The 13,122-nt window shown below is 42.4% G+C and overlaps 1 long non-coding RNA gene across 1 annotated transcript; it reads right to left on the bottom strand.

The window, feature by feature from the left end:
• Positions 1 to 1,148: 1,148 nt before the first annotated feature.
• On the bottom strand, positions 1,149 to 12,645 carry LOC115608388. Its single transcript, XR_003991525.1, has 4 exons — positions 12,537 to 12,645; positions 12,162 to 12,227; positions 9,421 to 9,480; positions 1,149 to 1,357 (listed from the first exon to the last, which is right to left on the bottom strand). It is a non-coding gene; the product is annotated as an uncharacterized LOC115608388 (long non-coding RNA).
• Positions 12,646 to 13,122: the final 477 nt, after the last annotated feature.

Genomic DNA, 13,122 nt, shown 5'->3' with positions numbered 1-13,122 from the left:
GTACCGCTCCCTGTATCCCTGCCTGCATCCCAATCTCTATCCCTACTCCTATCCGTATCCTTATCCCTGCTATGGCAGCGTCCTCCACCACACATCTGTTGCGCAGGGAAAACCACCCACCGGGCTACCCGACCTGCCGAAGGTGGTGAAGGGTCTGGAGCACAAGTCTGATGAGGAGCGGCTGAGGGACCTGGGGGGTTTAGTCTGGAGAAGAGAAGGCTCAGGGGGGACCTTATCGTTCTCTACAGCTACCTGAAAGGAGGTTGTAGTGAGGCGAGGGTCGGTCTCTTTTCCCAAGTAACAAGCAATAGGGCAAGAGATAACAGCCTCAAGCTGCACCAGGGGAGGTTTAGGTTGGATATTAGGAACAATTTCTTCACAGGGAGGGTGCTCAGGCATTGGAACAGGCTGCCCAGGGCAGTGGTGGAATCACTGTCCCTACAAGTGTTCAAAAACCGTGTAGATGAAGCTTTTAGTGACATGGTTGTCACTTTTAGTGGTGGCCTTGGCAGTGCTGGGGTGATGGTTGGACTTGATCTTAAAGGTCTTTGCCAACCTAGCTGATTCTATGATTCCAAGGTTCTATGATTCTGTGACTTCTAAAAATGCAGCCAGTAGCTTTTACCCAGTCTGGTCAAACCATACTAAACCTAGGGACTGCTCTAAGTGTTAGTACAGTTATTTGGTAATGAGCAATAAAGTACATGAAGCATCCCAGGGCTGTAATGCCCAGCTAACAGACTCTGATCAAATCCCTGCCCGGCTCTCATCTATTGCCGTGAAACCTGCTGCTAGGAACTAGTTGGGCTGGATTTTCATTTACTTGCTCAGCCTGCTATTTGTCTTCAGAGCGGGAAGATTACCCTTGGGTACATTTAACTGTGTTTTGCTCCTCTTCTAAACCTCTTAAAATAATGTAAAGCAGCTGCTGGGTAAATGAGAGCAATGTCCCCTCTTTCCTTTTTCCTAATCATCAGCACGTCTTACAGCAGCACCAAACGTTCCCCACAGCAGTCTGTGAGTGACTGGAAGGCACAGTTATTTCCCCCCCCCCTATATATTTACTCTGCTGAGGCTGCTCTGCTGTTCCAGCTGGACCATAAAAATCCCTTCCAGGCTTAGACTTGATTTACAAGGTCACAACCTGGGAGGATATTATTTATTTATTTACACACTGTTTATTTAACCCGAACTATAAAGGCCACACACCAGCGTGGACCTGCTGCTTGGCAAAGCATTCCCTTGTGTTCCCATGGACTTTGCTTTGCTTCTCGTCATCTCCTGGAGCAAAGTGTGACCCTCTTTGGTGGGAATGGCGGGAGGCATGGCATCTTCAAGAATAGAGGGAGATCTTGTGCTGGATGAGAAGCAGAAGGATTGTGGCTGAAGTATTTGCCCAGGACTGGTAGATGTAATCCTGATTTAAAAAACTAATACTCTGAAACCGGGTTAGGACAGTGGAGCTGCGGGATACAAAACAACCTTTTATTTTCTACATCTTGAAGTAGGTACGAGCCTGCGGTGCATCAGCACACTGAAGTCTCACAGCTGAGATGCTTGGATGAATTCTGTGAATGTGCCTAGTCCATTTTAGTGCAAAATCAGCCTATCAAAATCTGATAAAGTCTTAAATACACTTCCCAATACACTTCCCACTGACAGTGGGAAGCACTGTTGGGAGTACCATGTAGCTGCTTTGCTTGCTATTCCTGGAGCATCATCCCTCTGTCATCTGTTCAGATCCATTATTGCTATAGTATCTTTATACAGTTAATAAATATCATAATCTAATAAAATACCAGCCCTTTGCCTATCAAGCTGCCCTATCAGATCTCCAGCTGGAGATCCTCATCCCACCATAAGAGAAGATAAGTTTAAAGGTTGAAGAAATAAAGGAAATTACCAGCAAGTATGCAATAAACCAGAAGATACATAATCATGTGTCGCTTCCCTGTATCTTTGCTGGTTCAACAAGCGTCAATCTGGAATGCCAGATCAGAGCTGGAGCCAGAAAGTCTTTGGGAAACAATGCATCTCCGAAGGAAAAAATAAGCAATTTTATGATTTCTGTACAGAACATCCCTCTGGCTCTTGCGACATTGAGCAGCCAAATAATCACTGTAACTTAACCCCTTCCACAGTGTTACCTTTTGCAAATCTCGTTTAACCCAAAATTTCCTTGTTGTTCTATTATGGTTTTCTTCATTTCAGACAGCTCCTTACCATGATCTGAATATAGCTGTTTGCTTGCATGCTATTTATGGATGTCAGTTCAGGAGAAGAACTTCCAGAACTGAAATGGTTTGTTTCTACTTGCTTTCCAGATCAGTTTTTAATGAGCAACTAGTTTCTTTTTTCCTTTGGAAGTCATTTAAATGAAAAAAACCACCAAACCTCTCACTCAGTTGTTATTAGGACAGATCAGCCTTCTATTGCATAGAGGATAATGGATAGATCTGATGAAAATAAAAATCTATCGCATTTGAGGAACCCTGTTGCCATGAGCTGTGAAGCTTCAACATTTCAGGAGCTGAAGTGGGTTATCTAGGTATATTTTTAAACCCAGTCCTTTGAGATGCTTTGCACAGCTTCCTGCTTGTCTCGCCATGCAAAACGGATTGCAAGATGGGAGTCCTATTGCATCGGTGTGCATCTTCACACAGCACTGCCTTGGTCAGCAGCACCAGCAGTGGAGCAGGAGACTGGGAATGGTGCAGGGCACTGGCGGATGCTCTGAGCTCATTGTACTATGCCTTGGTACTCTGTGAGATTGGCTGGGGAGGGAGGATGCTGCCAGAGTGGTGATGAACATTTAAAGAAGGATGGTGGGGCTAGCAGATGAGGAGGGGGAAAGGCAATTTTAACTAGTTAAAAACATTATCTCTTAATGTAGTTGGAGGAAGAAAAAAATGTCAGGGAGGGAGATGAATAATTTACATGAATACAAAGAGATTTAATGAGCGGTAATGTGATGAAAGGGAAAACTTGATATGAATATCTGAAAGAGCTTTTAGGATGTCAAACCCATTACTTTGCCAGGAGTAGCAGTGAATGTCTCATCACTCAGGCCTTTACAGTTAGGTTTGACAAAACTCTAACTCTCAACTTTGGATCAGACTGCATCATGTCTAAGACCTGGACATTTCCAGCTCTTACTTTTAGCTTTAACATGTTTTTTTATCATATCTCAACTACTTGGGTCTTGACACATGATCTTCAGTTTTCCCCACACAAAGAAAAACAAATTCTGTCATCTTTGCTACTGGATTTAGGGAAGCTTTACTGGAGAAATGAAGTGCAGGAACAGTTTCTCTGCGGCTGTGAAGCTGGCGTGGACAGAGCAGAAATCTCTGGTGGGGCAGATGCAAGGGGCGGCTGTGCTGCCACTTACGACCCAGAAGGATTTTGTCTGCCTTGTCCAGCCTTGTCCAGTCATGCTCTCATTGCAATCAAATTCAGGCACTGCCATTATTAACATAATATCCTCTTAAAATGTTAGCTGTTTGTTCTTTTAAGTCATTAGTTGAAGCCCACTGAAGTGCCTGGAAGGCTTCCCATTGACTTCAGCGAGCTTCGTATTATTGCCATTGTTTCTCTGGAGAAAAAGGGCTACGTAAAAGCACATTAAAAGTGCATTTGCTGTCCCTTTTTCTTCCCGCTGTCCTCCCAAATTTCTCTCCATACATAGCATAACTTAGCATACATAAACTTAGCATACATCTGAGAAACCATTTTGTGCTTGTTATCTGGACAATTTGACTAAAACCTGACCTGAAGCAAAGCATATGAGAAACAACCCTGCAAAGTCTTTGTGTGAAGTGATCAGGCTTCATCCTCTCCATGCTGTCCCAGGAAGAAACTGTCACTTGGCTCTATTCACATTGGACATTTGTTATTAGAGAAATAGAGACATGATGGAACATTGCCACAAGATCCGTGTCTCTTGTTTTTAAAATAAACATCTTGGCTTTGACTTGACATTTATTTTCCATAAATGCCTCGGCTTCAATTTGGCATTTCAGCAACAGCGGGAGGCTGTTATCCTGTGACAACATGCAATTCCATTGACATTATCTCTCGATTACATGTGACAGTGCACCAAATGCTGTATGTAGTTGCTTTTAGCTAAACAATGCCACGAAAACATAAAACAAATGTATTAATAACAGAAGCAGCCATACTTTCCAGCCCTATACTGTGCGTGTGACACCATAATTACACTATGTAGTAGTGTGTGCTATAGTAATTAAGCACACTCCAAGTTTCATTTAGGGGGTCCAAGGTAGTGAATGCCTATTAATTCCTGTGGACTTGAGGGCTGTGGTTGATGTGTTAGCATGTTAGGACTGAGCATATCAGCAGTTTGAAAAGCTCTAAACCAATCTGATCACACACAAGTAAGCCCTGATGCTCTGGAAGACCCTGCTACAGTAAGCAAGCCCTTGCTTACTGACTTACTGGGTTACTTAATGGCTTAATGGCTTACAACCATTACATGTTTGTAAGAGGGTCTCCTGATGAAAAAAATGCTCTAAGCAAGGACTGGCTTAACATGGCAGGGTCTTCCAGAGCATCAGGACTCCAGGTGATAAAAGAGATGCAATGACTATCTGTCCTTCTCTCTCTCCCTCACACACTGAGTAAAAAGATGCTGAGGAACAGCCAAACCAAGGGTTTCTTGTCTCCTGAAATCTGTGTTGTGTTGTTGCTAAAAAGTCAAAACTCAGGAAAAGGCTGAGTTTGACCAGTGAGTTCAACTCCATTCAATCCTCTCAGAATGGATTGAGGACTCCTTTATCCTGGTGCACTAGGATAAAGTGCCTAGAATTTATCCTAGGTGCAGAGGATAAGTGGCAGGCTTTAAAGTGCCCAGATTTTAAAGATCCTCTGATTTCCACTGTAGGATTTAGACCAGGTCTCTGTTTTTCCTGTATTTCATGAGAATTGTGATGCTTTTTCTAATCCTACTCACAATTTTAAGGAAGTGTAGAGCCCTGGACTGAAGTCTCATTAGGGGAGTGAAGGAAGGAGCTGGTGTGACTCTGGAAATACTACTTGAAGAAACTGGGCTTGGTCTTGTACATGCAGAAGAAGTTTGAACTGTGAATAAACCTTCTGGCTCATGCTGGCTATATTTATTTGTCACAAGCCTAATGCAGAAGGAGCTGCACCAATTTATGCTGGCTGTTTGTCTACCTATCTAGTTGATAGCTTTCAACATTCTATGCCCCAGCCTCTCAGAGAGGTCTGCAGATCAACTTGGAAGTATCTCACCCAGGAGAAATCCTTATTTTCCCTTTCTGAGTGACACTTTTCCATCTGCATTAGCCAGACTTGCTGCTGCTGACTGGGCCTCTGACTGATTTCCCAGTTCATGGAGGTTTTTTTTGCTGTTGTATTACCATTCATCCATATCAGAATACTGAGCTCTTCTTGGGCAAAAGCAATGTTGAAACTTTGCGAAGAACAAGCCAGTTTTGGTGTTTCTGGAAGCAGAGTATTCTTTTTGGCATTGAGGCCATTTTTGTGAAGTTAATACACATAATTATTTGACAGAAGCATTTTATTTACGATCTGCACTAATATTAATCTGGAGCTATAATAATGTGCTCATGAACCCAGATTACAACCAAGCCTTTAATTGCACAGTTTGCCAAGCCTCACTCGCACTGTCTGCATCTCCTTATACCTTCTTGACATCCAGACTCCTCGACAGACACACTGTGAGAAAAGCCTGACTAAGGCTGCCTCCTTTTTAAGCATCAGTGATTCCTTTGGAAGGGGTGGTGAAGTATTTTACAGCAGCCCAGAAAACACTGTGGTGGCCAGAGGCTTTGTTTATACAGAGAGATTGTGGTCGGATACCAGAGCAGAGGAGTGATGACTAGGAGTCCTCTGAGATTTTACTCTCGTCTATTCCTGCTTCGACGCATACTGGCTGCAAGAAATTGCTGTATTTCTCCATCCCAAACCCTACCCGTCTATGGGATGAAAGTCACACGCTTTGGAAAATACCATCTTATGTTTTAATTGGAACAAAAAGCTAATCCTTTAAAAGCACATCTTGAGGTGTGGATGTGAGGTGCAGTGAAAAGGCACAGTGACAGTGTTTTGGTGTCAAGCAACATGCTGGCTAGTGAAGTGTGTAAGTCAAGAAACCATTTCTTTCCCCTTCTCATCATGGAGGACTATAGCATGTAAGCTAGTGGCTGGAACATGCAAAAAGACTGATTCAGACTGCTTGGGGTGGAACCAGCATTTTCATATGTGTGGGAAATATGTCTATATGTTCTGGATGGCAAAGGACTGACTTGAGCAGCATGGCTGGGGCTCCAGGTCTGGCTGGCTGTGACGGCAGGTGCGTGGCGAAGACTGATTTGGATGTCTGGGCAGCCCAGTGTTGTTGGCTGAGTATCTCCAGATGTAGAACTGAGGGTTTTGTAGGGAAATGGCTTAGGGCTTCCACTAGGAGAAAATATATCCTGGATTTGTTTAAGCAAGAAAAGACAACTGCAGTTCATGCTAACTTGGGGAAGTACCCGGGGAAAGAGCTCTGAATAGCTGAGACTATGGCACAACATGAAAAAGCTGAATGGTTATTCCTTTTTGGTGGCATTAAGAATGCCTTTGGAAGCTTTTGGAGGATGCTGTGATGCGGATTTTATTTTTCAGACCTGTCTGTCAGGCAGTTTGTAATGTTCAGTGACAGGCTTTTCCTAAGTAATGGTCCTCCTCCTCTTTTAAGCCAACTTTGATTCCTTAAGAGGAAAAACAAGTCTTGTCTTCGATTTCACAAGCAGTAATCGCTGCCTATTAGCATCCATCTGTAGCCCTGTGTGCTCTCTCAGATAGCTATATCAAATACACAAGACTAACCTGCCATGCCACATGCACAGGTAGACACTGTCTTTACTATGCGTGGAACAGAGCAAATCTACTTTAAAGTCATGATGGATGTATTCCTCCAAAATATGTGGGGATCCTGACAGCTTTTATTTGGTGCAAATAATCATAGGATTAGCTAAAAGTAGAAGAAATAGAAGGATACATCAGTGCTAGATGGGAGGCTTGCAGAGCCATGTGAGTTTGCTGTTGTTTAACATAAGAAAACCCTAAAACTAACAGCTAACTCAAAAACAATTCCACCGTGGAAATCTGTTGCAACAACATTGGTCAAATTCTGTTGTGTTTTTTCCCTAACCTATTGCTTTAGACCTCTCTGATAAATGTCTTTGATTTCTGGTCCTGTAAACTGCTGAAAAAGTTTAAACGTCCTTGAGACCAACCTTAGATATAGTAAATGTATGTCATTGAGTGAAAACTGCTGTGCTTCAATTGCCACAGAATAAATGGTTGACTTGCACCTACGTCAGATCTGGGTAATCAGCAGTTAATGTGCTGCCCTGGCTGGCTTGCAGACCACTGACATCCTCTGGCAAGTGGGAGAGAAGTGGTGGAATCCTGTTTTACCTACTTGTTCTAAACACAGTATTCTGTTCAGTATGTTCAAGCCAATGTGCAAAAAGTAACACATCATCTTCTGCTAACCTCACTGCCTACGAGACATCATTGCTGTTGATTTCTTGGTGGCCTTGGTACTGCTGGTTTGGATTAAGCTATTTGTCACCTATGCATGTTTTGCTCTTCCGTAGTTGTGGACCGGGGCAGGCACTTTTTTTCCTCTGTATCAAAAAATGCTTAGATAGCGACAAATTGCTTCACTGTTCACCAGTTTGCTTATCAATTTGTAATAACAAATTTAATTATGATTTCTGACTCTGCAGGTAACAGCATTTTTCTGATGGCAACTCCTCTGTTTAGGTACCACCCATTGGGAAGTATCTCCTCAGTCTGCATTTAGCACCAGACACCTGGTATGATAAGGTGAAGTGCTCCACATTCTCCAGCTTCCTGGAGGTAAAGTGGATAAACATGTGCTCTGTACTTCTGAAAATCCAGACAGAATTTAAGGCTATATAAGTACAGACATAAAGCTGTAAACTATAAAGTTGTATAACTGTAAATCTATAACTACATCTTTCAATAAAATGATTGTGGTCTTACAGCACAGCTATCACTAGAAATAGATCTAACGTGACTCTGGGTCTGGCTTTGGCCTCATTGTCTTTCTTCTCATAATAACTTGTCCCAGATTTTTTGAGCTACATTTCTCTCCTGCATTTAAAACCCTGTGTTGTGTAGGCATTGGAGTCTGACAATAATCTTGTCTGACTAAAGTCTTTGCTCAGAAGTTTGTACCCAAATTTCTATCTCTGTTATAAACATTAACTTCCATAAACTTCCAAACAAGCAACAGACCAGACCCAGGTGTCAGCCCAGTGTTGACATCTCCAGTCCATCCCTACGCCATCCCCAACAAGCCATGCTGGTGGTGCCAAATAGCCAAAGGACATGGAGTTCCTTCATGGACAGTGAAGCCACAACACTGAAGTGTTGTGAAGTAATAAGGTTAATAATCTTAAGGTCTTAAAACTAAAGAGATGGCAGAGGGGAGGCTCTGATGCAGCCTGGTAATGCTAGATCAGGCTCATGGGGATTTGGGGAAGACTGGAGGGTACTTAGCCCCTTGAAGGATTAGAGCATCTGTGAGCATCCCCCCTGAAAATGATAAAGCTTTCTTGTCAAATTCCTCAAGCTGTAATTTAAATTATTTTATGAAAGAGGAGGGAAACAACGTGCAGCATTAGTGTTGGTAACCTCTTCAACATGATGCCTTCTCATGCTGATGTCCCAAGCAGTACAAAAGGTACTCTTGAAATTACATTGCCTTTGACCACGGATCACAGTATTTGCCACCTTAACCATTCTACCCATTTTTATGCTTAGAAAAAATTGCCCAAGTTCTAGAAATTATATCTTTTTGATTAAGAAGAAGCAGAGAGAGGGATACACAGTGTGGGTAAATCACCAAAGCTGTAGTGACTTCACTGGAGCTTTATTGGAGGCATTCAACACAGCTCTGCCAGTCCTATGCCTCTCTAGTTTTGTTCAGCATCAGATGAAACAAAGTCATTCTTGAGTCCCATCTCAATTTTCTTTGTAAGAGCCTAACTTTGAATTCAGCTTAACTAGACCTCCCTTTTCCCCCTCCTCTTCAATCAGCAAGACATTTCATAATACACAAATACCTCACTGTGCTTTCAAGCTAAATTCATTTATGACCAAGTGACATAAATGTCACCTGCAAGAAATTCCTGCTATACCCGCTGCTTATGTACAATGCCTTTGGATAAAATGGGAGATTAACCTTTTTTTTATGAAGTTTTCTCTTAGCTATTATACTTAATGCATATAACTCCCTCATATCTGAGTAGCAAAAACTTACACCTGCCAATAAATTTGTAATGCATTAGTAACAATGCCATAATTGCATCTAATAAACACTCCCTCTGGCCTTACCGGGCTTTTGTGAAGCTGAATAGCTGTGAACCACTTTGCAGTCCTCATCTGAAAGGTCTCCTATAGACAGAATAATATTACCATCGTAAATAGCAGCGCTGTTATTGAGACACCTCTGTGTTCAAGCTGTTCTTGACAGTAACCACAGGCTACCCACTGCAGCCTCGAAATGTGAAACTGCTAAGCTTGTAGTTAGCTTGGCTATTCTCACTCAGAAAACACCTTGTTCCTTTTGATTTATTTATCCCTTTATTCTGTGGGCTATCCAGGAATGAGATTAGGGGTTTTTTGCACATTAATTATTTATAATGATTCAAGGAGTTTGTTTATGCAAACACACTTCAGGCCACAGGCTGTCTATGAACTCTTTGCTCTCCTAATTGCTTTGCCTATTTGCTGTTCCTCATGTGTTGTCTAGAGAACTCAGGGATCATTGCAAATCATATCATGTGGCATTTTGTTCTCTGGAGAGTCTCAAACCCAGGAAAGGCATTTCTGGAAGGCACAGGAGGGTTTCTGACATGAACATTAGGGCCTCTTGCTGTTTACCAGGTCTCTGCAGCTCTCATTCAACTGTTTCTGAAATCAGAGATTGACTCTGTCATATATTTGGAGACTGGGTTGAGCAGCTGGCGTCGCTCTAAACTTTTTACTTCAGTTGCTACTAGCAGTTGTACTACAGTGGAGGTTGGTGGTTTGAGCGAGATAGGAGAATGAATGAACGAATGTGGCACGTGGTAACACAGGTGCCCTCCTACAGACCTAAACCAGGCTAGTGAGGTCAAAGTTAGGAGAGGAGTCAAAGGGAATCACAGGTTAAATGACTTTCCCAGTGGCACCCAAAGTTGTCTGTTCCAAGATGTGGAACTCACAACTTCAGCAGCTCCATCGGTGTTCAGTCTGTGGGATTACTGCCTACTCATTCCACCAAATTTGTATTTTTCTCTTTATATCCATTTCCTGTGCTTATTACTCTTGGCAGCAGCTACTGTACCATGAGAAGACTTTCTTGTGGGAGCAGGACTAAGGGGGTATGGCCCTTGTTTCTCTCTCAGTGAAAAGGTGTGCTAATCCTGACATGCTGCAAGGTCTCTGGGGAGTGGTAACTGTTCTTACACAAGCATGAGGAGCAGGAGTTACATACAAGACATAATCCTTCCACTCTATTGAAAATAGAATAGCAAATCAATGCCTGGCATTAGTCTACTGGCAATGCTAGTGTCCAGATTTGGATGCCAACTTTTAGGAATATGTGAGCCTAGTGGCGTGATCCCAAAAGCAAACAGTGAGAACAACCAGAGTTCTTGACACTGTGGCTGGAGTGGAAAGACTGAAAGAACTGGGTTTGTTTACTCCGGATACCTCACTAAGGGGGCACAATGACAGTGTAAAATGTTCCTGTAAAGAGAAGTGGAATATTCTCTACTGGATACAAGTCAAGAAGGAATGGACATACACTGCAGCAAGAGCCATTTAGGCTGCAGTGGGGACAGCTAGACTCCAGTCTGGGTTGCCTGGGAAGGGAGTAACTTTGCGCAATTAAGTGAGGTCTCCAGGTTAGGAGCATCACTGAATTTTAGAATTTAGAATTCTTCTGTATGGAGTAGAGGGAGATGTGAATTCTGGATGTGCTTCAAGCCTCTCTGAAGAAGAGGACCCTGTGGGTCCTGTGCCATGGTCTCCAGTTTCTGCTTTCATCATTGCTTTTCAGTTGCCTTGCTGCATTGAGCAGCAAATCCTTGCTTTACAGGAGTTTGAACAACTTTAGCATAATACATATTTCCTGTTCTTCAGGAAGGTAAGATTTGTTTTCTGCACCAAACTGTTTCAATACATTGTCCTTTGAATATATAAACATGATTCTGAAGGGTCTATCAGCTCAACCATTTATCTTCTAAAAAAACTGATAATAAATAATATTTTAGGTCATATTCCAGTGTAAAGTGTTAAAAAGCCACATGAAGGGAAAATAGATTTTGATTTTCAAAGATTCTTTATAAATGTGATCAACTAGAGTAAAAAAGTAGAAAAAAAATACCATGGCAATATCCTGATAATCTGACTGTCCCTGTCAGGTCAGAAGATGGAGCAGTAGAAAAAAGACGATTACTGTGGACTAATGCAGTATTAGGCGAATTGTCTTGGGTTAATCAACAGCAAACACTGGTTTGTAGCAGTGCAAAAATGCCCTCCCCAAAATAATCTTACTAGCCTAAAACTCCTCAGTTTGCAGATTTAGAGAAACTGAGCTCTGTCTTGAATGCTCTTTGGGTTGGTTGGTTTGTTTGTTGCCTGAGTCTTCAGGTGTGTTTGCTTTGTTTTTCACACTGTATGCCTATAAGGAAGTAAAAGATGAGGATCTCCAATGACCTTTCTGGAGCTGAAACGGGGAGAAGCATGGACTTCAGATTTAAAACTGGAATCATAACACTTGCATGGGAAAAGCTGCCGTAGCATGACAGGAGGTTGTAACATGGCATATGCCATACCCATGCTTCCACGGTCCCTGTTAGCGGCAGGAATGAATGCTGATGGGATGACTGCAAAGCATGATGATGGTTCTAGCCTGACTTCTCAAGGAAACAAAGCTTATAAACTCACATATAAGCCTTTTCTCTTGTTGGCTAATTTCAATCAAGGTTAACAGAGGACATAAGATCTCCAGTAGAATAAGCTCCCAGAAACGTTAATGGGAATAGTAGCTGGATAGAGTGAAGAGAGCTTGCTAGTGCCTCACTTACTTAGGAAAAAGCAGCTGCAGATCTCCTTTCACAGCAGATATCAAAGGACCCCCACACAGCAGAGACCTATTTGAAATGAAGCTTCCTTAGTTTTAATTTTCACAGGAGTAATTACTTAAAAGGTATTTGGTTGGAGTTATGGCACTTAGAGGTTCTGCTGCCACCTACTCCTCGTTCCCCCAGCCCCAAGTACTTTGAACCCTTTTGTTTCCTATGAACAATTAAAAAAAAAGACAAGTTAAAACATCTGGGAATTACATTTCTCCCGCCCTGTATTTGTTCCCTACAGCTAATCCTTATTTCATACTCACTGCGGTTATTGTTACAAATCATGATTGACTTTTCTTTTTTGATTGCCAACTCAACCAGGCCTACCTGATACTTATAATCAAGCTGTGTTTTCCTTCCGGCTCTATAAACAGTGAAGCTCCTGCACTCAGACCATAGCTACTGCTTTTACACTGCTGTAAAGGCATGAACTGTATCAGGGCACAGCTTGCTCCTGCAGCTGCTTTGGCTCCAGAGGGGTGTTTGTGTCAGTAAACTAATCACACATGACTTGGACAAGAGGCAGGCAGGAGCAGATAAGGGGCTGTTTTTGCAGAGTCCGTTCTTTGTCCATGACCATGTTTTGGTGAATGAAATCATCGCAGTGCAGACAGCAGTGTGACAGAACAGGAAAGGAGCCTGGTTGCCCCTTAGTTACAATCCCCACTTGGTTATGTTCTCCCAGCCTTGGACTAGACATTTAACCCTTGTATGACTTCTTCTCTGAGCAGCAAAATCTTGTGTAAGAAACGTGGCCTGTTGTCTGGAGGTGGTGAACTTTAATACCTTTAAAAATAACATACATACTAAACAGCCAGACAAAGAGAAACATGCTTTAGTTGCCACTCAGGAAAGAGAAATAAAAACCTTCCCAATGATTTCCTTATACATTGCAGTTTGATGACAGAATAGG

Source organism: Strigops habroptila, chromosome 5 (genome assembly GCF_004027225.2).
Source record: "Strigops habroptila isolate Jane chromosome 5, bStrHab1.2.pri, whole genome shotgun sequence".
Lineage (NCBI taxonomy): Eukaryota > Metazoa > Chordata > Aves > Psittaciformes > Psittacidae > Strigops > Strigops habroptila.
This window is presented reverse-complemented; position numbering and strand designations above follow the sequence as displayed.